This window comes from Lagopus leucura, unplaced genomic scaffold, assembly GCF_019238085.1.
Source record: "Lagopus leucura isolate 7727_CA_CO unplaced genomic scaffold, USGS_WTPT01 Super-Scaffold_100001, whole genome shotgun sequence".
In the NCBI taxonomy this organism is placed as follows: Eukaryota; Metazoa; Chordata; class Aves; order Galliformes; family Phasianidae; genus Lagopus; species Lagopus leucura.
The window spans coordinates 50,155,943-50,176,371 of NW_024962262.1; the positions used below are offsets into that span (position 1 = coordinate 50,155,943).

The following is a 20,429-nucleotide window of genomic DNA, read 5'->3' on the forward strand; positions in this document are numbered from 1 at the left end:
TCCCCTCACACTTCAGTAAGGAAAAATGTTCTATCCTCTGCATGGGCATTTACAGAGATTTTTTTTTTTTTGTCTGCCCCTCTGTGCTTTCCTTTTATGTGGTTGAAAGGATTAGAGAGCAGTCGCTGCTTTGAGGGCTGATGTTAGCAGTGGGCTGAGTATTCCTAATTAGTGCCAACACCTGTACCTCATTATGGAGCCTTGTTCAAGCTGTCCACTGAACCGAGGTAGCTAGTCTCTGTTGCATGTTTCTAATGTGATTATAAGCCCCTCTCTTGATGCAAGTTTTAGTACTTATTCTACTTTTGGACTGATGTGGAAAATGGAGCTAAGCTGAGCCATTTGGCTAACTACCAAACACTGTAAGGAGGGGCAAAGAGAGGGGATGCAGTGATCTCAGTTTCAAGACTTTCAGTTCAAAGCTTGCTTCTACTTGGATGTTTTTAAAAAATGGAAGAACAGAAAAAAAAAACCAACAAAATTTTGTCTAGTTTTCGGTGTCTGATTCTCATAATTTAGAGATCAAATCTGCAGGCTCCAGGTGGGCTCTGAAGGTCTGAGTGCAGCCACTGTTGGGCATAACCCACTGATTTTCTGTAAATGGAGTTTTGGCCTTGACTGTTCCCATACCGTTCCCTTTGTTTTCAAGGAGTTAGGACCTAGCAGTTCTTTCACAAAGAAAACAACTTTTCTTTTCCTCCTACCTGATTGTATACTGTGAGTAGAGCTAAAACATACACAGAATCACACAGAATCACCTGGGTTGGAAGGGACCTCAAGGATCATGTAGTTCCAACCCCCCTGCCTGGCAGGGCCACCAAACATACACATTCAGATCAGGTTGCCCAGGACCCCGTCCAACCTGGCCTTAAACACGTCCAAGGACGGGGCATCCACAACCTCCCTGGGCAGCCCGTTCCAGGGCCTAACCACTCTCCTAGTAAAGAACTTCCCCCTAACATCCAACCTAAATCTTCCCTCCTTCAACTTGGATCCAAACACATAACGTGTTTAGCCCTTGCAGCTGGAAAATACGACGTTGAACGGATTAAACTGGTGAAATTAATGGCTCGGATAAGATGGATCTCTGTTATCCTTGGCCTTTGCAAGCATTTGAACTTCATTGCTTTTTTCCTAACTACTTTAAGTAGGTTTTTAAGAGGTTAACTTACAGAATTCAAATATACAACAACATAAATTCTGGCTGTGGGCTTTATTTCTACTCTCTGAGTGAGGAGAGAAACAGAACAGCTTCAGATATGTGCCTTGGAAAGATGTGAGACAATAAACCTGTAAGAATTCACAGGAAAACACTGTGTTAGTCATCCAGATTTGGAAAAACTGAAGGAAATGGAAGTGCAATGGCTTTTTAAACTTCAGATGTAGGACTGTTAGGAAAGGGATCACATCTCAGCAGGGTAAAATGTTTGGCTGGAAAGAAAAAAAAAAAAAGAATTTGATAAACTTTAATGTGTTTTTCTGCATTGTATATCTGCTTCCTAACTTGTCACTTACAGGAATGCCTTCTTAATCTGCTTCGGGAATGCTATAACTCAAGTAATTCCTGCTCTGCAGAAGTACTATCTATCATCCTGTTCTATCTTCTGAACTTGGAAACTTTAAAAGGTCTTGAGAAATTTTCACAGCCTGTTTTTGATTTGTTTGTTTTCATGTTAATCTCCTTAGGCTTAAAGTTGATTGAGCCATTTTAAACTCCTTACAGAACATTCTCTTTGGTTTTCTCTTATCTTTATTCAAACTCTGCAACACCTGGAAAAGGGAGTAAAGCCTTTTTTTTTTTTTTTTTTTTTTTTTTTTGCAACAGTGTGTGTTTGGTAGATATTTCTATGAGATGCTGACATGGCTGTAGGAGTTAGGAATAGATATAGATAGGTTCCTCCCTGCTACGTTGTGGTGGATGCTAAAAATGACAAGAAATGCCAGAGTAACAGATTCCAAAGCAACTGTTTTCCTGAAACAGTTCTTCAATAGCTACGCAGAAGTCATGGAGGTTTTATTCATGAATTTTACGTTCCTTATTGTGATTACAAAAGGAAGAACCTGCACCTCCAATGGTAGTAACATAAGGCAGAGACAGCTTTCCCTTACGTGCTTTTGGAATAGTGTATGTAATTTGTACATCTACACATGCATATATGTATGTGCATATGCACACATATGTTTTGAGTTGTTTCAGGATGCTGTTTGCTTCTTCTTCCATCCACAGAATCACCAAGGTAGGAAAAGACCTCCAAGATCATCCAGTCCAACCATCCACCTGCCACCAATATTTCCCCATTAACCCACATCCCTTAGTACAACGTCTGAATGTTTCTTTAACGTCTCCAGGGACAGTGACTCAACCACCTCTCTGAGCAGCCTGTTCCAGCACCTGGCCACTCTTTGCTAGTAGAAATTTTTCCTAATATCTCACCTGAATGTCCCCTGGCACAGCTTGAGGCTATTCCTTGCTGTCCTATTGTTGGTTACAAGGGAGAAGAGGCTGACCCCCAGCTCACCACCACCTCCTTTCAGGTTGTTGTAGAAAGCTATAAGGTTTCCCCTGAACTTCCTCTTCTGCACGCTGAACAATCCCAGTTCCCTCAATCGTTCATGAGACTTGTGCTCCAGGCTCCTCACCCTTCTGTGGACACAATCCAGGACCTCAGTGTCTTGTAGTGAGGGGCCTAAAACAGTACACAGCTCTCAGGGTGCAGCCTCACCAAAGCTGAGTACAGGGAGATGATCGCCTCCCTGCTCCTGCTGGCAGCACTATTTCTCATACAAGCCAGGATGCCATTGGCTTTCTTGGCCACCTGAGCACACTGCTGGCTCATGTTCAGTCAAGTACCAACCAACACCCCCAAGTCTATTTCTTCCATGCAGTCTTCCATTTTTTTCTGATGAATATACTATTTTCATTATTTACCATGGTGCAAATCACATGTCTGATCCATAGTTCACAGAGATCAGGTTGGGAACTGATGCGTTTAAAAAAGAAGATCCATTCCATGGATGTGAACTTTTCAGTGTAATTCTGGTTTCATATGAACTCCATTAGTTAATTAGACCAATCACTATATCTGATAATGGTCAGCCATGGACACTTAGGAAAAGATACCATTGTAGCGCTAGTGTACACTCACTCTGTTTCTTGTAGATTTTTGACTTTGGGGTTGTGTGAATGGCAAATCATGTCATACATTTTTTTTAATTGTGTTTAATTGCCCTCATTCTCTGTTTGCCAAATTCTGTTCTGTTTACTTTTCAACTCCTACAACATTTCATAGGACTGAGATTCTCTAAGTAGTTTTAATTTTGTGTAAAGACATTTTGGATTGTTTGTCTGTTTGTTTGTTTTGTTTGTTTGTTTTGCTTTTAATGACTTAAATTTTGCCCCATACCTTTGTGTGTCACTGGTCTTCTGGGCCATGAGAAGCAGTGAGTAGTCTGCTTTGCTTTATCACTTGTGGCGGATTTTTCCTATTCCACATCCTCTTTTCTCACCTAGTTAGTCTCACTCTGTTTCATCTCTTATCCTCAAGCCATGGCATGCTCCCTGTACAGCTGGATCTGGAGCTTCAAGTTCTGCAGATGCATTTTCTTCAGCGGTACTAGAGAGAGGGAGAAAATACTCCCTGTTCTTAGCAAAAATGAGTGATTTGTTAGTATTGCTCATCAATAAAGATTTTTCTGTATAGCCCACTGGGCACAGTGGATGAAACCAGACAGGCTTGTATTGGTGTTCTTCACTGCTATGAAACCTTGCTGGAAGGATGTATTGCTGTGCAGTTCTGTGGGGTGTACTCATAAAACATTTGATGCTACAGCTGAATTGAGAATGTACAAGGAGCTCATTTTTAGAGTTGTACAATTAATGTGCTTATTTTTCATCTACCAAAGACCTTTTACTGGTGTCCTTCAGGTGCTGTGGCATGGCTGTGTACGTACTGACTTGGTGATTGAGCAGGCAACTGCCTTCTGCCTTCCTTGCAGAGTACAGCCAAAGGACCAGCCTGGACCTATGCTGCTCCTGCAGCACAACTGCAGTGTGAGGAAAATCAGTGAGGGAAAACGTATTGATGTAAATGAAGATAAGGCTGTGGCAGTTAATGCCTTTTTTGCCTTGGTCTTTAGCAATGGCTGGTCATTAGCAATGTCAGTTGTTCCCAGAGTACCCAGCCTCCTGAGTTGGAAGATGGTGATGGGGGGTGAGATGAAGCCCCTGTAATCCAATGGGAAACTCTGAGTGACCTTCTACATCTTTTAAATGTCTGTAAGTCTATGGTGCAAGACTTGATTTAGCCAATGACATTGAAGAAGCTGGAAGCAATGCTCACAAGCTACTTTTTAATAGCTTACTGGCAGTCCTGGCTAACTAAGGAGGTCCCAGTTGACAGAAGGTTAGCAAATGTGACTCCTATCTACTAGAAGGGTAGGAAGGAGAATTCAGGGAATTAGGGACCTGTCAGTCTGACCTCAGTACCAGGAAGGTCATGGAGCAGATCATCTTAAATACCATTGCATGGCCCTTAGTAATGATCAAGTAATCAGAAGCAGTCAGTCTGGATTTTGAAGGGCAGATCCTGCCTGACTAACCTGATTTCCTTCTATGACAAGATGACCCACTTAAAAGATGAAAGAAAGGCTGTGGATTGTTTACTTGAATTTTACTAAAAATGAAGTAAATGTTTTGACAAAATGTTATGCGTTGTTCTCCTAGAGAAACTAGCAATTCTAGACCTTCAGCAGGTGTATGGTTTGCTGGGTGAAAAACTGTCTGGATTGCTGGGCTCAGAGAGCCACGGTGAATGGAGTTGAATACAGTTGAACAGCTGGTCACCAGTGACATTCCCCAGGGCTCAAGCATTGAGGCCAGTTTTGTTTGATGTTTTTGTTTGCAAATTGGATGAGAAAACAGAGTGCACCCTCACTGAGTTTGCAGATGACAGCAAGTTGGGTGGGAGTATTGATCCCCTTGGAAGTAGGAAGGCAGAGGGATCTGAATAGCCTAGACTGGCCAAGTCTGATCACATGGCATTCAGCAAGACTTGGTAACGTGCAGCAATATGGATTGGGGGAAGAGTGCCTTGAAAGCTGCCTGACAAAAAAGGACCTGGCAGTACTTGTGGACAGCTGGCTGAACACTGGCCAACAGTGTGCCTAGGTGGCCGAGAAGGCCAATGGCATCTGGGCTTGTGTCAGAGCAACATGTGGTGTGGCCAGAGGGACAAAGGAAACAATTGTCCTCTGTACGGCACTGGTGAGACTTCACTTTGAGTGGTGTGTTCAGTTCTGGGCCCTTCACTACAAGAAGGACATTGAGTTGCTGGAATGCATTCAGAGAAGCTGGAGAAGGGACTAGAAAACAAGACCTACGTGGAACAGCTGAGGGAACTGGAGTAGAGAGGAACAACTGAGGAAATTGGGATTGAGAGTCTGGAGAAAAGGAGGCTGAGGGGAAACCTCTGCTATCTACAACTACCTGAAAGGAGGCTACTCTGAGATGGCATTGGTCTCGTTTCTCAGGTGACAGTTGATGGGACATGAAGAAACAGTCTCAATTTGCACCAGGGCAAGTTTAGATGGGATATCATGAAGAATTTCTTCATCGAAATGGTGATTAGGCATTGGAACCAGCTGCCCGGGTAAGCGGCAGAGTCCCCATGTATGGAGGTATTTAAGAGATCTTTGGATGTGGATATGGTTCAGTGGTGGGTCTTAGTAGGTCAGGTTGGTAGTTGACTTCAGTGATCCTGAAGATTTTTCCAACCTCCGTGATTTCATTCTGCTAAGGCCTGGGTGCAGGGTTCAGTTATGCCATCTTTCTGTTACAGAGCTCTGGTACCTTCTGCAAATGCATCCTTTCCTCATCTCTCCAGCTGCACCAAGTAAGGGTTTGCCAAGAAGGAGACTCCAGTACAGGTCTATTGAAAAACAGAACAAAACCCTCCCCACCAAGCTGGAGTTGTGCTTTTAAAACATCGTCTGCAGATTTTGTGATGGATTGTTGTGTCTTAAGAGCACCTGTGCTGTAGGGGGTGAATCTGCTTGGCAGATCTCAGTTCTAGTTTTGTTCATTCAATTTTACAGCTGCGTTTTTAGCTGCAGCCTCTCATTTATTTTTTTTCTCCCCATTTCTCAGCAGAAATTCCTGGTCTTGTCAGCAGCTGCAGCATGTTGAGGGCTCTTAACTGTGAATAAAGATGTGGTGAAACACCTCCCTACTTCTGTGGCTTGTAGTCTTTTCTGTTCATCCCAGTACAACAGTGGAGAATGGATGGTGGGACTTCCTTTGAAGTCAGATTCAGCATCTCACAACCCTGCAGCTTTGGCAGGTTAGCTGCAACAGTTCTTTAATCCTCCTGGCATAGAAAGGGCATTGCCTCCTATTCAAATGCTGCTGTCATGAAAATGTGCTTTTGCCTCAGCTTGGCCACTGGATGACAAACCGAACCGTATGTTTGACCCAAGTCCTTACTGCTTTCTCCATCAAGTTGTGGCATTGTAGAAACCTTGAGCAGCTGCACTCATCCCTTTTGTGGCAGTGTCAGCCCAGTGGGCCCCTGTTGGTCACAGTAACTTTTTCAGGATGTCATTGTCCACCTGAGTTGGGTGATTTACAGAAGCCTAGAATGCTATTTATGTTTTTATAAATCTGCTTAAAAACTGGCTAAAACATCTTAGGTCTTTTTATCTTACAGATTTTAGCACATAACATTAAATTAGCTGTCAGGGCATTACAAGTAATCTGAGTTTAGCAGTTATTAAGACAAGTTTTGTAGCCTTTTAAAACATTCTTAAAACCAAAACAACGCTTTCACTCCTTTTAGTAGGTTTTTGCTTATGTTTTCATGTTTTGACAAGGATAACTAATCACTGCATGAAAATGTCCTAACAGTAAATAATAGAAAATATACTACGATTTCAGTATTCAACTAAAGATTTAGGATGTTCCAAATATTTTGAGTTCTGGCTGTGATACATGTTCCCTTTAATTGTTTGTATCCAGCGATCCCCTTGCTGCTGTTTTTTTTACTAGGAAAACTTAATCGTCCAGATTGTTTGTTTTAAACTTGTTAATGAAAACCATTTCTTGTCAGATGAGGAAAGAAATGGACAAATTAATGTTTCCTAATAGGAAAATATTTGTGTTCTTGCTTTCTCTTTCTCTCATTCTTTGAATAGAATATAAAGACACAACTTGATGATGTTTTTCTGCCTCTTTGCAAACTGTTAGGTTTTGCGAGTGATGCAAACTTTGCAGCAAAGCAGTTAGCTTTTTTTAAAGCGTTATAGCAAGAAATGAATGAGTCAAAACAAATAAAATATTTAATGCAGGTTACTGTTGTCAGCGCTTTTATCACTTGATATTTAGGGGGGGAAAAAAGAACAGTAAAACCTACTTTAATTTTTTATTAGCACGTATGAAGAAAGTGTGATTAATTTAAGTGTCTTGCAGAATATGGGAACTATTGACTGTGCTGTTAGTAGTATAATAAATGTTGACTTTTAATCCCAAACAGTACATATTTCTACACTCCTCCATCTTTGATAATGTCATAGAATCACAGAATAGCCTGAGTTGGAAGGGACCCACAGTGATAACTGAGTCCAATTGCTGGCTCCACGTGGCACCGCTCAGAATTCAGGCCCTATGTCTGAGAGCAGCGTCCAAACACTCCCTGAAGTGTAGTAGGTCAGGCCGTGCCCACAGCCCTGTGCATCCCGTTCCCCGCCCACCGCGCTGTGGTGCAGCCCCTTTCCCTGACCCCAGCTGCCCTCCCCTGACAGCTCCATGCCGTTCCCTCGGGCCCTGTCGCTGTCACACAGAACAGAGCTCAGCACTGCCCTTCTGCTCCCTGTGAGGAGCTGCAGCCGCCATCAGGCCTCTCTGATTAGGAATCTAGGCAGTACCTAGTTTACTGCCTATGTTTCCCACCTGTGATCCTGTCTTCTTACTGTCCCCCTTTGTGGATGCTCTCAGCTGCTGTGGGGCGGCTCTGCACTGCAGTGCTGAGACACTGGGGACTTCAGCTGAACGTGAGCCTGTTGTAAGGGTAGGGACTGTAAAGACTGCACAACATTAGGAACTGGGGTGACATGAATCATAGCAGTGCTTAAAATAGAAAGCCACAAGAAATACTCCTAGTTTTTTCTGCTTGGTGGTGTTGGTGAGGCACGCTCCCTCATTGTGACTGCTGACCCTGTGTGGATCCCTCAGTGCCTGCCTGGCTCCAGATGCCAGCCCTGGTACAAGGGCTGCTCCTTCAAAGGTAGCAGCACAGCCACAGCTGTCTTCTCCAAAGCTTATGCTGTCCTTGGCAGTGCCTTTGTTGAGTGAGTTCACGTGGGTTTGTGATATTTTTGGTCTGTTTTATTTTATCTTTTCTCTTACCCCTTGGTAGTTAGATGCTTTAGCATTGATGTCAAGCGCCAGTTATCTTGAGGAACTTGATAAAGCAGATTGCAAACCTCATCAGCAGCTACACCTCTGCTGTATGAACCTCTCTGGTGTGAACGTGTTCCTAGCACAGGGATGGCTGCTTCTCTGCAAAACCCACTGCTGTGGGCCTGCACATGTATAGCTGGGTCTGTGTTTGGACACACTCCCTGCTGCCGGCTGTCCTTTGGGAATCAATTAGTGCAACCCTTGGCTGCTGCCCTCCCCCACCATCTCCTTTGCACACATCTCCTGCCTTGGGTGTGCTGGAGCTGCTGCTTGGCTGTTGGATGTGGGTGAGGAGCAGGCCTGGTAGGCTCCTCTGTTCTCCTCTCTCTGCAGCTAGTGGGGCTGTGCCCTAATTTTTCAGCCTCAAACACAGCTGAGAGCAGCACTGCAGGGAGGGTAAGGATCCTGCCTGGGGCCCTGAGCAGCCATGTGCATGTTTGTTTATTGGCTTAATTTATGTCCATCCAATGGTATTCTCTGTTCAGACTCATGTTGCCTTCAGAATTGGTGTATATGTATTTTAATGGGCAGAAATACATCAGTACCTGCCTGGCCCACGTGGCTGGGTTGCGCTCAGGCAAAGCATGCAGCTTTCCTTAAAGAGAAGCATAAGGGTGGTATGGGTGAAGCTGCCTGATGGAAACATGTTCTCCTGCCTTCACACACAGCAGTGAAGAGCTGTATGTTGGTTTTCCAGGTAGGGGAGGCAGTTGTGCCTGGGGGAGTTGTGCTTCACCCACACAACCTGTTGTAAGCATCAGGTGGCATTGCCTACCCTCCTTCTGTAACCACCAAGCAAAATGATGGACAGTAAGTGCTTCACACTAATGTGAAGTAGCAGCAAGAAGAGTTTTAGTATGTGGTAGGCTCACTACAGTCTTTATAGATTCAATAATAATAATAATAAATTCCTTTGAAGGTGAAGGGAGGATGGGCTGCATGTGGTCGCTCTGCTGTGGGGTTCGTGCATCTGGTAGGAGCATATTACTCATTTATTTAATTTTCAGGTTGGAATGAAATAGAGAACAATGTTACTTCTTTCCTGAGCTTTCTTTCCTGTGAATTGTTTAACCTTTCAAACCTTTTCATTTCAGCAAATATTGCTAGCACAGGCTCTGAGCGGGTGTTTTTTCCCATTTATGTAGCCTCTTTGTGAGGTTGGATAGGATATTAAAAAATAATAATAAAAAACTCAAACACAAGTGATCCCTCTACCTCTAGTTATTTGAAAGGCTGTATTAACTCTGTTCATATTTTGTAATTTCCCTGACAGTTGACTATGAAATTTGACCTATTTAAATGGTTTTACTGTAGTACATTTCCTGAAGACCTTTCAAGATAATCTGCTTCCTAATCTAAATTTAACAGTTACATAAGCCACATCTTGAAGACTTGGAAATTTCTACCTACTGCCTCTGCCTTTTTTTCCCTTTTTCTTTTTCCCTTTTTCCCCTCTTTTATTTCTTTTGGAGACAAGGCATATTGTACAATGCACATACATAATTTTTATCTGGGATTTGCATATAGCTTGTCATTCCATTTGTATACGTAGATGCTGTTTTTCTTTTTAATAAGATAGGGAAAGCAGGCTATTGTTTGCCCCTCTTGAAAGTTAATCAATCTGTTTTTTGCGTTTGTGTTGCAGTTCCCTGAATTTTTTGCTTCCTCTTCCTTCTGTAAAGGCCTTCCCAGGTATTGAGTCTCTCACGTACATGTTTAACCATTCTCTTCAGCAAACTGAAGTTGGGAAGAAAGGACTGTTATACCCCAGGGATTCTGTTTTGTTCAGAAATTCTACCTGGATTTAAGGGTTCATTTTGTGCACTTATCTCTGGTGTCTCTTGCATAATATGCTGTGCTGAGTTCAGGCTCAGGTACCTCATCCTTTCTGCTGCCTCTTTTACTGTGGCCTGATAGAATCGTAGTATCATAGAATCATAGTATCACCAAGGTTGGAAAAGACCTCCAAGGTCATCTGGTCCAACTGTCCACCTATCACCAGTAGGTGAATCCACTAAATCATGTCCCTCAGTAGAACATCTAAACATTTCTTGAACACCTCCAGGGACTCCACCACCTCCCTAGGCAGCTCATTCCAGCACCTGACCACTCTCTCAGAGAAGAATTTTTTTCTAACATCCAAGCTGAATCTCCCCTGGTGCATCTGGAGGCCATTCCCTCTCATCCTGTCGCTAGTTAACACAGGTGAAGAGGCCGACCCCACCTCACCACAACCTCCCTTCAGGCAGTTGCAGAGAGCCATAAGGTCTCCCCCGAGCCTCCTCCAGACTGAACGATCTCAGTTCGCTCAGCCGTTCCCCATAAGACTGGTGCTCCTCACAGCTTCACTGCCCTTCTCTGAATATGCTCCAGGGCCTCAATGCTTTTTTTGTAGTGAGAGGCCCAAAACTACTGAAAAATATGCTAAGACAAGAGGATAGACTCTTAATGGTTTGTGTTTACGAATTTAGCTTTTTACTTTGATGCAAACTGAACAGGGAAAAATGTTTCTGGAGGTATTTTGGGGCTCTGAAATGTTGTGAACTGTCTACTGTTTACATGTACTGCTTGACTGATATATATATATTTTTTTTGAGTAATGCATGATCACTGACTGTTCAGAGGTGGAAAGAGCCTTCACTAGTGCTGTGCTGGCTTTCCTGGGGGAGAGAAGAGAGTACAGAACCAAGTGGTTGTTTCTTGTGGAAATACTGAAATTCGTATAGTACCAGGTACTGGTGGGTAAGCCAAAAGGAGCAACCATAACTTAGAAATCACTAACCATAAAACATCTCCCCTAGGCTTTAGAAATACTGATATTGTCTCTCTTACCACATCCCTGTGTGTGCTGGCTGATACATTGATTACTTGTAGCTTGGCATATTGAGTTCCAGTCAGGTGAGTGCAGGTTGGCTTTTTCCTGGTTTTCCAGGCAAAGAAGGATGAGTTGGGTGCAGTGCAAGTCCCAGCTTCATTTAGGCAGTGTTTGGGAAACCAGGTGGTTGCTGGCAGTGTCACTTGACTGCCTGTGGCTCAGGAGAACATGCTTCTGGGTTTTATTTGTGGTTGAATGTCCAAAGGATGTAGAGCGTCCTGACCTTCCTTCTGCTGTTGGGTCCAGGGAGGAGAATTTCTCTGGCTTTGTGGATTCCTTTTTTCTGGACCTGTGATTTTTCCCCTTAGCTCTTGGGTGAGATCAGGGACGTGCACACAGCCGGTGTGGAGCGTGGCTCGAGTCCAGGGACTGTTCTGGTATCTGGCATTAAAATCCATAGCAGAGGAATGTTCCACTGCAGTAGCTGCCTGGAGAGTCGAGTGCCTCTTTGCTTGCGACGTGGTGATTTCTTAATGTCACTCCTTTATTTTATATTTTGTTTAAAAGATCTCTGAAGGTGAGCATCTTTCACGTTTGTATTTGTTGTCATGTGAGTGATCTGTTAGTCCTTCTGTTGATTTAAAAAAAAAATTATACCAAAAAATGTTACATGCCCGTATTTCAGTATTTGTTTCTAAGGTGATCTGTGTTCGACCAGAAGGCTTGAGTACATTTTGAGTCCGCAGCCAAAGCACCCCTGCTTATCTTTCATGAGAGTGAGAATTATTACTTGGTAACTGGGAAATGAGATGTAAGGTTTAATTTGAGTTTTTTTAAGCACTTCCCTCCTTTGTTCTGTAGCGTAGAAGTTCTTGTCTGTGTGACACTCGTTGCTTTTCTTAGCTTCTGCATGGGAACGAGTGGAAAGTTCGAAGTGTAAAAGTAAATTCTCAAATCCAGACCAAAAGTTCCACAGGCTCATTTGCAAAAAGCCTGAGTGAAGATAAAGGAATTGGAAAGAGGCTGTTTTTAGCTGCTCTCTGTGCGGCATTTCCATCATGTTCCTAATGACAGCTCATCTTTTCTCATCTCTCTTTCCTTTACAAGTAGCATCTACTTGAGGCAGTTTTCTGAATTTCTTTTTTGAACTATTCTAAGGAAAAAATATTATCCATTATGAAATATATTTTTTTTCTTTTTGTGTGTTAAGAAATAAATTAGTTCTGGTTTTGGGTTGCCATGTCATTCATTATAACTGGTATTCTGAACCTAGAAAAGGGCATTGGTATTCTCATGAATTTCTTACCTTCATATCTGATCTTTTCCTGATGTCTCCCTTATTCTAGGCATAATCACCATAGTTTTTAAGGTGAAGTTAGAAAAGGGACAAAACTGAACCACGTGTGCATCTCCACCCTCCCAGGTGGGCAAGGGACAGATGATGGCTGTTTCTCCAAGCCATCTTTCAGCCTGGGCTCTCCCATTTCCCACAGAGGTGGCACTAGCACAGCAGTGCTGCATCCCACGCCAGGTGGGCACCAGTGGAGAGTGCATAGCATGCTGCTCACCCTAATGGCCTGTCTTCTGGGCACAGCGCTCTGTGATTTGTTGTAGCTCGGTGGGTTCTTATTCATGGTCGTTGCAGTTAATACTGCTGCAGAAATCAGGCTGCAATCCGGCATTATTACTGCGTGGGGCTCTTACCCTGGGTAACTGCCGCTGTCTGCTGTGATGGAGGTGTAAATCTCCTGCCTGAGCTGCTATAAATCCATGGCTGAAATGCAGCATCTGTAAATGTGGTGTTTTTTCTCACTGTGGAGCGGTTAGCAGAGGTGTACAGTGGTGGGTTGTTTTTTTTTTACGTTTACTGTTTCTGTGTGCAGTCCCCAAAGTAGCCATCTCCTCTCTGCCCTGCCCAGTGCCCAGGTGTCCCTGTCGTTCTGTGCTCTGACCTTGCATTTAACCCCGCTAACTGAACGCTGTGCTCCTCAGCTGCTGTCTTGAACGTGGAGCAAAGAGGTTTTATTGCTGCATGTTTATGTAGGCTATAAAAGACGAGAGTCGTCTGCCATAAGCTTTCAGCACCTTTTAACAGCTGCTCAAAAATTCATCCCAACATAAAAACGGAGCGAACAGCGAGTGCTAAGGAATGGCAATGAGCAGCACTGCTCCCCACATGTACATGTGGCTTCTCAGCATCTCCTGAGGGCCTGCAGCGTGCCCGAGGGTGTGGGCACAGGGCTGCATGGAGCTGCAGCCGCCAGCAAAGGAGGCACAGGGGCAGGTGGGGCCTGCTTCTTCCCAGCAGGGTTGCGATGTAGCACAGCCTGGCTCTGTGGGGGAGAAGCCCTCACCCAGGCAGCACCATTTTAGCTGCTCTTGGTTGAAGCCCATACCTTTGAACTGCAGGAACTGGCAAGATGAGAGCAGTCGTCTCCTTCCCTCGCTGCCTAGTGCTTAGCTCCCCAAACATGTACAAAAAAGAGACCTTCTGGCCTGAGGCCTTTCTGCCTGACAGACAGATTTTTTGCCAGGAGATGTGTGGCTGCAGAGCGCTGCTCTTGGTGTGTGTTGAGGTGGCCCCAGGTTGCTTGAGCCCTGAGCAAGGCTGATTATATGAAGTAAGTTATCTGGTGGGAGCTTATAGGTAAGCTATTAAAAGGATACCTTGTCCTGTTAATCACTGTCCCCTTCAGGCTAAATATCCAACTCTGGCTTTCTGTGTATGCTGAGCTGAAAAACACATGCCTCGGTTACCTTTTCAGCTTCTGGTGGTGTGGGCAGTGTCTTTCTATGAAAGATACATCAAAGGAGAATTTGAAACTTTGAGTACTGAATCTAAATGCACTGATCAAACTCACACTTAAGTGCAAAGGCTGCTGAAAATTTCCACTAAATTAAGCAATTTGACTGCAAACTGTTCACTTGCAATCCCTTCAAAGCCTGTGGATAGGCTTCTCTTATCCAGAAATCCTGTTTATCCCCTGGTCTTTGAATAATCTCAGGACCCATTGTACAGTAACTAATGTAGAGGGTTTATCAAATGGGCTATTTAGCTGTGCTTTTTCTCTCTTCTCTCCTTCCCTCCTTCTCTTTTTTTTTTTTTCTTTTTTTTTTTAAGCATGTGATTTTGTTTTATTTAAGAAATGGAGCTGTTTGAGCTTCAGGTGCAGTCAGGCTGGCAGCTCTGGTACCACAGGTATTTCACCTACCCAGAATTCTGTCCTGAAGTCTGTAACTTATGCTTGTCTTGTGCTTGGAAAAAAAACAGAGCACTTTCTGTTGTTGTTGATTCTTTTATCAAATGATTTTCACATTCAAGCCACTAAAAAAGACAAAGATGATTTTCATTTACCAGTATTCATGTAAACTGCTATTAGTTTGTGTTTAACAAATGTAATGTGGAGTGTTGTTGGATGGCAGGACTGATGGGAATGTACATGTGGTTGTGTTGGTACTTGTTTGGAATGCCTAGCTGGTTCCTGCTGTGATCCTTCCTTTGTTAAGTAATTATTCAGAATTTTCACCTTCTCCACTCTTCATACTTGTTGTATGTCTAAAAACTGATTCCGAAAAGCCTGATACCTTGTTATTAATGGAGCTGGCATGGAACTTCTGTAAGAATTTCTTTCTTATACCTTTGATGGCTTTACAAACTTCAGAGCTACCCTTATGGGTGACCTAGGTTGTGACCAGAAGATTTCAGTGGCATCAGCCTCCATTTTCTGTAATTATTTACAAAGTGCCTTTCATTTTACCTGGACCCCTTTGGGCTTGGTTTTTCTTCCCTTAAAGGTGAACTGTGATTGTGTATTCTGTGGAGAGATAACAAGACTGGGGGTGATCGTTTCCATACACTGTGCCCAGAAGTTCTCCTTCAGGGGAATTTTTCCTTTTCTACTCTGGAATTGGCATGAGCTGGCAGGTCCCTGCAGTGTGTCATCTTCTGATGGTCACCATCAACACCTTTTTTTTTTTTCTTCCTTAGGATGCGTCAGGATGAAACGCCACAGGCATCTGAGCACCAGTGACAGTTCAGACAATGAGAGTAAGTAGCATGTGCTAGTTTTTCTTTGGTCTGTCACCTCCTTGTGGTTTCCTTCTGTGGTTTGAGGGCAAACTGTTTTACCTCGTATAATTAAAACAGTGTTTCTTCGTTGATTTCTTCTCATCTTCTGTGGTCTTCTATGTTTCTAGATCCTGTTTTAGGAGGAAAACGAGACTAAACTTGTGGTGGAGTTAAATTTACTTAGAAATCGAGGCTAAATTTTTCAGAGTTGAGAAAAATAATTCTTTACTCCAAGAGAAACTTTTCTGTCCAGAGAAGTTTTTGCACGGCTCGAGCTGTCTGAAAGTCCTGCTGTCTCATATGCTGAGCCTCAGCCTTAAGACCGAGCTGTTAGAGCTCGTGTTGCAGCATCTGGTTCTTCATCATTCTTCTTTGCTCTGGTGGCCTGGTCGTCTGGTAGACAAGTCAGTGAAATTTGTTAAAAATTCCTTAGCACATCTGGCTGAGGTTGCAGCTTCCTCTTGTGCCTGTTAGGAAACTGTAGGCAGAGTCTTGCTTGTTTCTTTAAAACCTATGGCCATCTCATAATGCTATATTTAACAGTGATTCATTAACATGTTTATTACAGCTCAGTAATGTACTGAACTAACATGTTGCTCTGAGATGTTTAAACATTGCACTATATTTCCTGCCTTTCTCATCAGTATCCTTTAGTGTCACTGCTTTTTTTCACGTTGCTTTTCTAGCACTTGCAAGCTCTGTCTCAGTTTTGCTCCTCCTTCCACTTCAGATAGAAAGGCAATGAAGGGCAGTGGTCTGCATGTTTGTTCTGTTTATTCACACTTGTACTGATCAGAGCAGAATGTACCCATAAATTTGGAGAGCTGTGGTTTTACAAAGAACAAATGGAAAAGGAGGAGCTGTATTCAAGCCTACAGGCTACAGAAGAGCTTTTTGCCCATATCTTATCAAGAATTAGATAAGTCACGAGATTGGAGTGCCTTGTGTTGCACTGAGCGATTGTGAATTGAAATTAGTTATAATGGTTCTTTTTTTGTTTGTTTTTTTAAACAGGTCCTTCCACTTCCTTTTCTTCTTGTGCTAAATACAGGAGCAAGTCAAAAACAGCAGCAAATGAACAAAAGAAACCTGCTGAGGTAAGAACCAAGCTTAAAGACTGGTTACCAGTGTTTTTTGTCATGTCGTTTTCAAGTTTCTATGCCTTGAAATAGTGAGCTTTGAACTGGTGCCAGCTCATTCTTTGGTTACCTGTTGCCTCCATGACACTGTTTTTCCTCAGTGTGTGATTAATACAGGAACTCCGGCATCTTATCATGACTTATGGCATTGCAGACAGTGACATGTAGTTCTTTCTTCCCCTGAAATGTAGACTCATGTTGATACTGAAAAAGCTGGTCTGGTCTTGTGATTTGAAAGCATGCTACAGAAGGAAGTAGCTCGCATATATGTGTGTATAAGAAGGATGCCTTCTTTCTGCTTTAGAATAGAACAGTGGGACACCCCAGTGGGTGAGTTACATAGGAGCAGTGCTTACTCTCCTGCCACTTTCTCACTATTCACTTGTTCCCTTCAGTAAGAGTTTTATTTTGCCTTCCCTGCCTATCAACACCTATCACCACTCTCACTGGATCTGCATTTGCTAATTGAGTCCTTTTCCATTGGTGTTTATGTACAATGTAGTACTGAAATCCATCCTAGCAACGATTCCCATCTGTTGCCCTTCTTGGGGAGGATTTGTTGGCTGCCTTCTCCATATTTGATGCTTGCTTTCTTGAGGGCTGAAGTCAGATAACTGCAAATAGGAGAAATGTTTCTTGTAGTTAATTCCCTCTGCTTGCTGTCACATTCCCTCCAAATGAGTCCTTCAGCATGCTGGTATGACTGTTGATGCCCGAGGTTACTGAGAAAAAGACTGACAAAACATTTCTTCTGTGGAATGTAAAACTGAGAGTTATGTCCCAGAAGTAATTCTTTGTACAGTAAGAGCAGGTTTTCAGCTGCTTACGTTCTACTATGAGAGGCTGTGTAAACATAAAGCTTGTGTTCATATACCAAAAGCTATTCAGCAAACATACTTCATGCTTCCTTTTTGAATGTTGCCCAGTAGACTAATTCAGTTTGATAAAAGGTAAACGTTCGAGAAGTGTCCTTTGTTTTGGAAGCTTAATTTTCATTACAAGTTAATTGAAGAGGATGTAAAGATTCATTTTGAAAAAGGGAATCCTGTGTGAATGTTTCAAGAAGAGCAAAATTGGCCAGAACTGACTACACAGTGTTTGTTTGCAGCCACCGAGAAGGTTAAGAAAAGTCTATTGTACTTTTTACCTTTAAAGTGTTTGAGGATTGTGGTTCTGTGAGAATGTAAATCTCAAAACAGCTTGTGGCTTTTGAGTTCTTGTAATCATTGCTCATGTTTCTCTTAGCAGTAGCTTTCTTACTTGCCAAGCTGGGCAAATGGGAACAGAAACAAATCCATTTCTAGACTTGCTGTTTCAAATACACTTTAGCACCAGTCCCTTCACCCTGCCTTGCTTTTTTCTGCCTAAAAATTGTCCTGTTACTGTTTACTTTCCCTTTTCTCCATACTGTGTGGATGCATAAACAATAATTACGAAAATGTGGTCCATGAATACAGCTTGCAAGTGTTCTTGTTTACATAACTTCTAGGAGGAATTAAAATGCACAGTGTTTTCGGTTCTTCCTTCTGTGATCTTCCTTGCTGTTTTCTACCTGCTTCAAGACCAAATTTCAAGCCCATCGAAACTTGAAAAATACAAAACTTTGAAGAACAAAGCCTAGAATATACACTGAATTTTAAAAGTGTATGTCATAACATCATCATTCTTATAATGCTGGCATCTTTCTTGCATCTTTTATTTAAGAGCCCCCTCCCCAGTTTAAAAAATAATTTGAAAAATCAAATCTTAGAAGATGTCCTCTTTTGCAAGAGTGTCCCAAGTACAATATTGCAATATTAAAGATTAAAATTAGAAAAACAAAATGGAAAAAGTAAAATTCTCTGAGAAGGGGACTGGTAGGGAGGGTGGCAGTAATGATCTCTACCCTTGGTACATAAGACTCTTGGCTGTCCTTCCTGTTTTTCCTTTCCTTCTGCTGGGAGCAAGTGTTCCTTCCAAGCCCTAGAAAATCATATGCTGGAGATTGCATGCAATGGTGCATTGCATGAAGCGCTGTTGTCAGCAGAGCATTGCAATTTATTATTAACACACCAACTAGTGACAAGAGTGTAAAGCAAAGACTGACCCTATCACACACCCTTCAAAAAATCATGTTATGGTAATTCCACAAGCTTTTTGTGCTAGTATTGGATAGAAATGTGAAATTTCGGGCTGACAGCATCCCTTCAGCAAGGGATCTCTTGAGCAAGTTGGCAGTGCTCTGCTTTCATTCACCTCTGCTTGCCAGGCAGCAGACTGTTTCTTGAGTTAGTGATGCAGAAAATCTAAAAGGTCAAAGCTATAAATAGCTGTTTGGGAATTTTTTTGCTCATGGTCTTCATACATTAATTTTTCTTTCATGCCAGTAAGCCTGGCTTTCTCGGTTATATTGCATGTGGATACATAGGATTTTCTCCACCTTCTCAGCCATCTCTAGATTATTATCTACTACCTGGGTTCTCTTTCCAAATGAAAGCTCATTTTCAGAATTGTGACTGACAGTCAGGTTAGCATATTTGTCTGCTGCTCCACAAGACTCGTTTGTAGCTGCCTTGCTCCTCTGTGGTCGCCTATAAAACACCAAAGGTGGGTGCAGCTGAGGGCTGCGCACCTTGCCTCTTGGTGGAAGGAAGGAAGCAGATGCAGGCAATGGTATCAGGGGAGTGAGGTTCATAGAATGGCTTAGGTTGGAAGGGACCTCAAAAGATTGTGTAGCCCCAACCCCTGCTGTGGGCAGGGCTGCCCCCCACCAGCTCAGCTGCCCATCCAACCTGGCCTTGAGCGCCTCCAGGGATGGGGCACCACAGGTTCTCTGCGCAGCTGTGCCAGCGCCTCACTGTCCCCTGAGTGAAAAATTTCCACCTAACATCTACTGTAAATCTCCCCTCTTGTACTGCGGGACAGGGAATGGTGTTGGAGTGCAGATGTCCAAGCCTATTCTCTGGGCCTGCCTATCAGACGTTTGCATCTGCGCAGAAGGGACGCTTCTGAGTGGGACCTTCTTGTGTCACCCTCCTGTTCGGAGAAGATGAGGAAAATCTAAGATGATGCTGCGGAGCAAAGCTCCAGCTCTTTCTCTTGTGCTCCTTTTGGGTTGTAATCTATTGCAAGCAACTGAAATGGTGTCTTGACAATTCTGCTATCCAATTAGCTTTAGCATTTACTTTGAATAATTAATATTAAGGCATCAGGCAGGCCTGCAGTATATGTCTGAACAGTTTTTGAGAGCTTCATGATGGTGTTGGCTGTGTGCCAGTTGCAGAGCTGCCCCTTATGGACCTGAGCTGAGACAGGAGGGGCTCAGCTCTGAACAGTGGGCTGCGTGGGAGTAGCAGGTTAGGAGCATTTGGATGTCTGGCTCAGCATGAAACCTGTGCTTTGCTGTTTCCTGTCTCCTTGGAAGCTGCAGCAGAAAACGATGGCAGAATAGTTGGAATCATTTTTGCAGGGAAAACCTTTTAGCTGGGCCATCCTGAAAGGCTGACTGTTTCTTTTGCCTTGAGCTAGTGGGGGCACAAAAGAGCCAGAGAGATTTATATGACACTCAAGCTTATATATTATTTTTTAGTACTTGCTCCATCTTAAAACTGTAGAAGGAGTTAAGTTAAAATCGTGGTGGTTTTCTGTCTGGAACATACCCATATAAGGTGGCAGTATTTTACCTCTTTTTGCAAATAGAGTTTTGAATCCCGTGGCAATTGTAGTTCTTGGTCCCTCATTGCTGATAGTGACAGCTGTGTTATCATGTGAAATGTAGCTTGTCTTCCACAAGAAAATGGCCTGCTTTCATTACTTGCGTATGTGGAACTTTTTTTTAGTGGCGTTTAACTGTCACATAAATTGTAGGTCTTGATCCTGAGGAGCACCCTGTAAGATTAGACTGCGAGCAGAGAATGGATTCTTTTGGCAGTTTGAAAGCGGTCATTTTTGTTCTGTGAATGAATGGACGCCGTG

The 20,429-nt window shown here is 43.1% G+C and overlaps 1 protein-coding gene and 1 long non-coding RNA gene across 3 annotated transcripts in view; both read left to right on the plus strand.

Moving 5' to 3' along the window:
• The window catches only part of LOC122177483, a 36,181-nt gene extending 19,790 nt beyond the window's left edge, over positions 1-16,391 (plus strand). For both annotated transcript variants that reach the window (XR_006178082.1, XR_006178083.1), the window contains exons 3-4: positions 15,256-15,315; positions 16,351-16,391. This is a non-coding gene — a long non-coding RNA (uncharacterized LOC122177483). The remainder of the gene's footprint in view (positions 1-15,255; positions 15,316-16,350) is intronic.
• Positions 16,392-16,397: 6 nt separating this feature from the next.
• JADE3 (jade family PHD finger 3) overlaps positions 16,398-20,429 on the plus strand; it is a 36,011-nt gene continuing 31,979 nt past the window's right edge. Inside the window, exon 1 of the mRNA XM_042866890.1 lies at positions 16,398-16,433. The gene's annotated coding sequence lies outside the window, so the exon portion shown is untranslated. The remainder of the gene's footprint in view (positions 16,434-20,429) is intronic.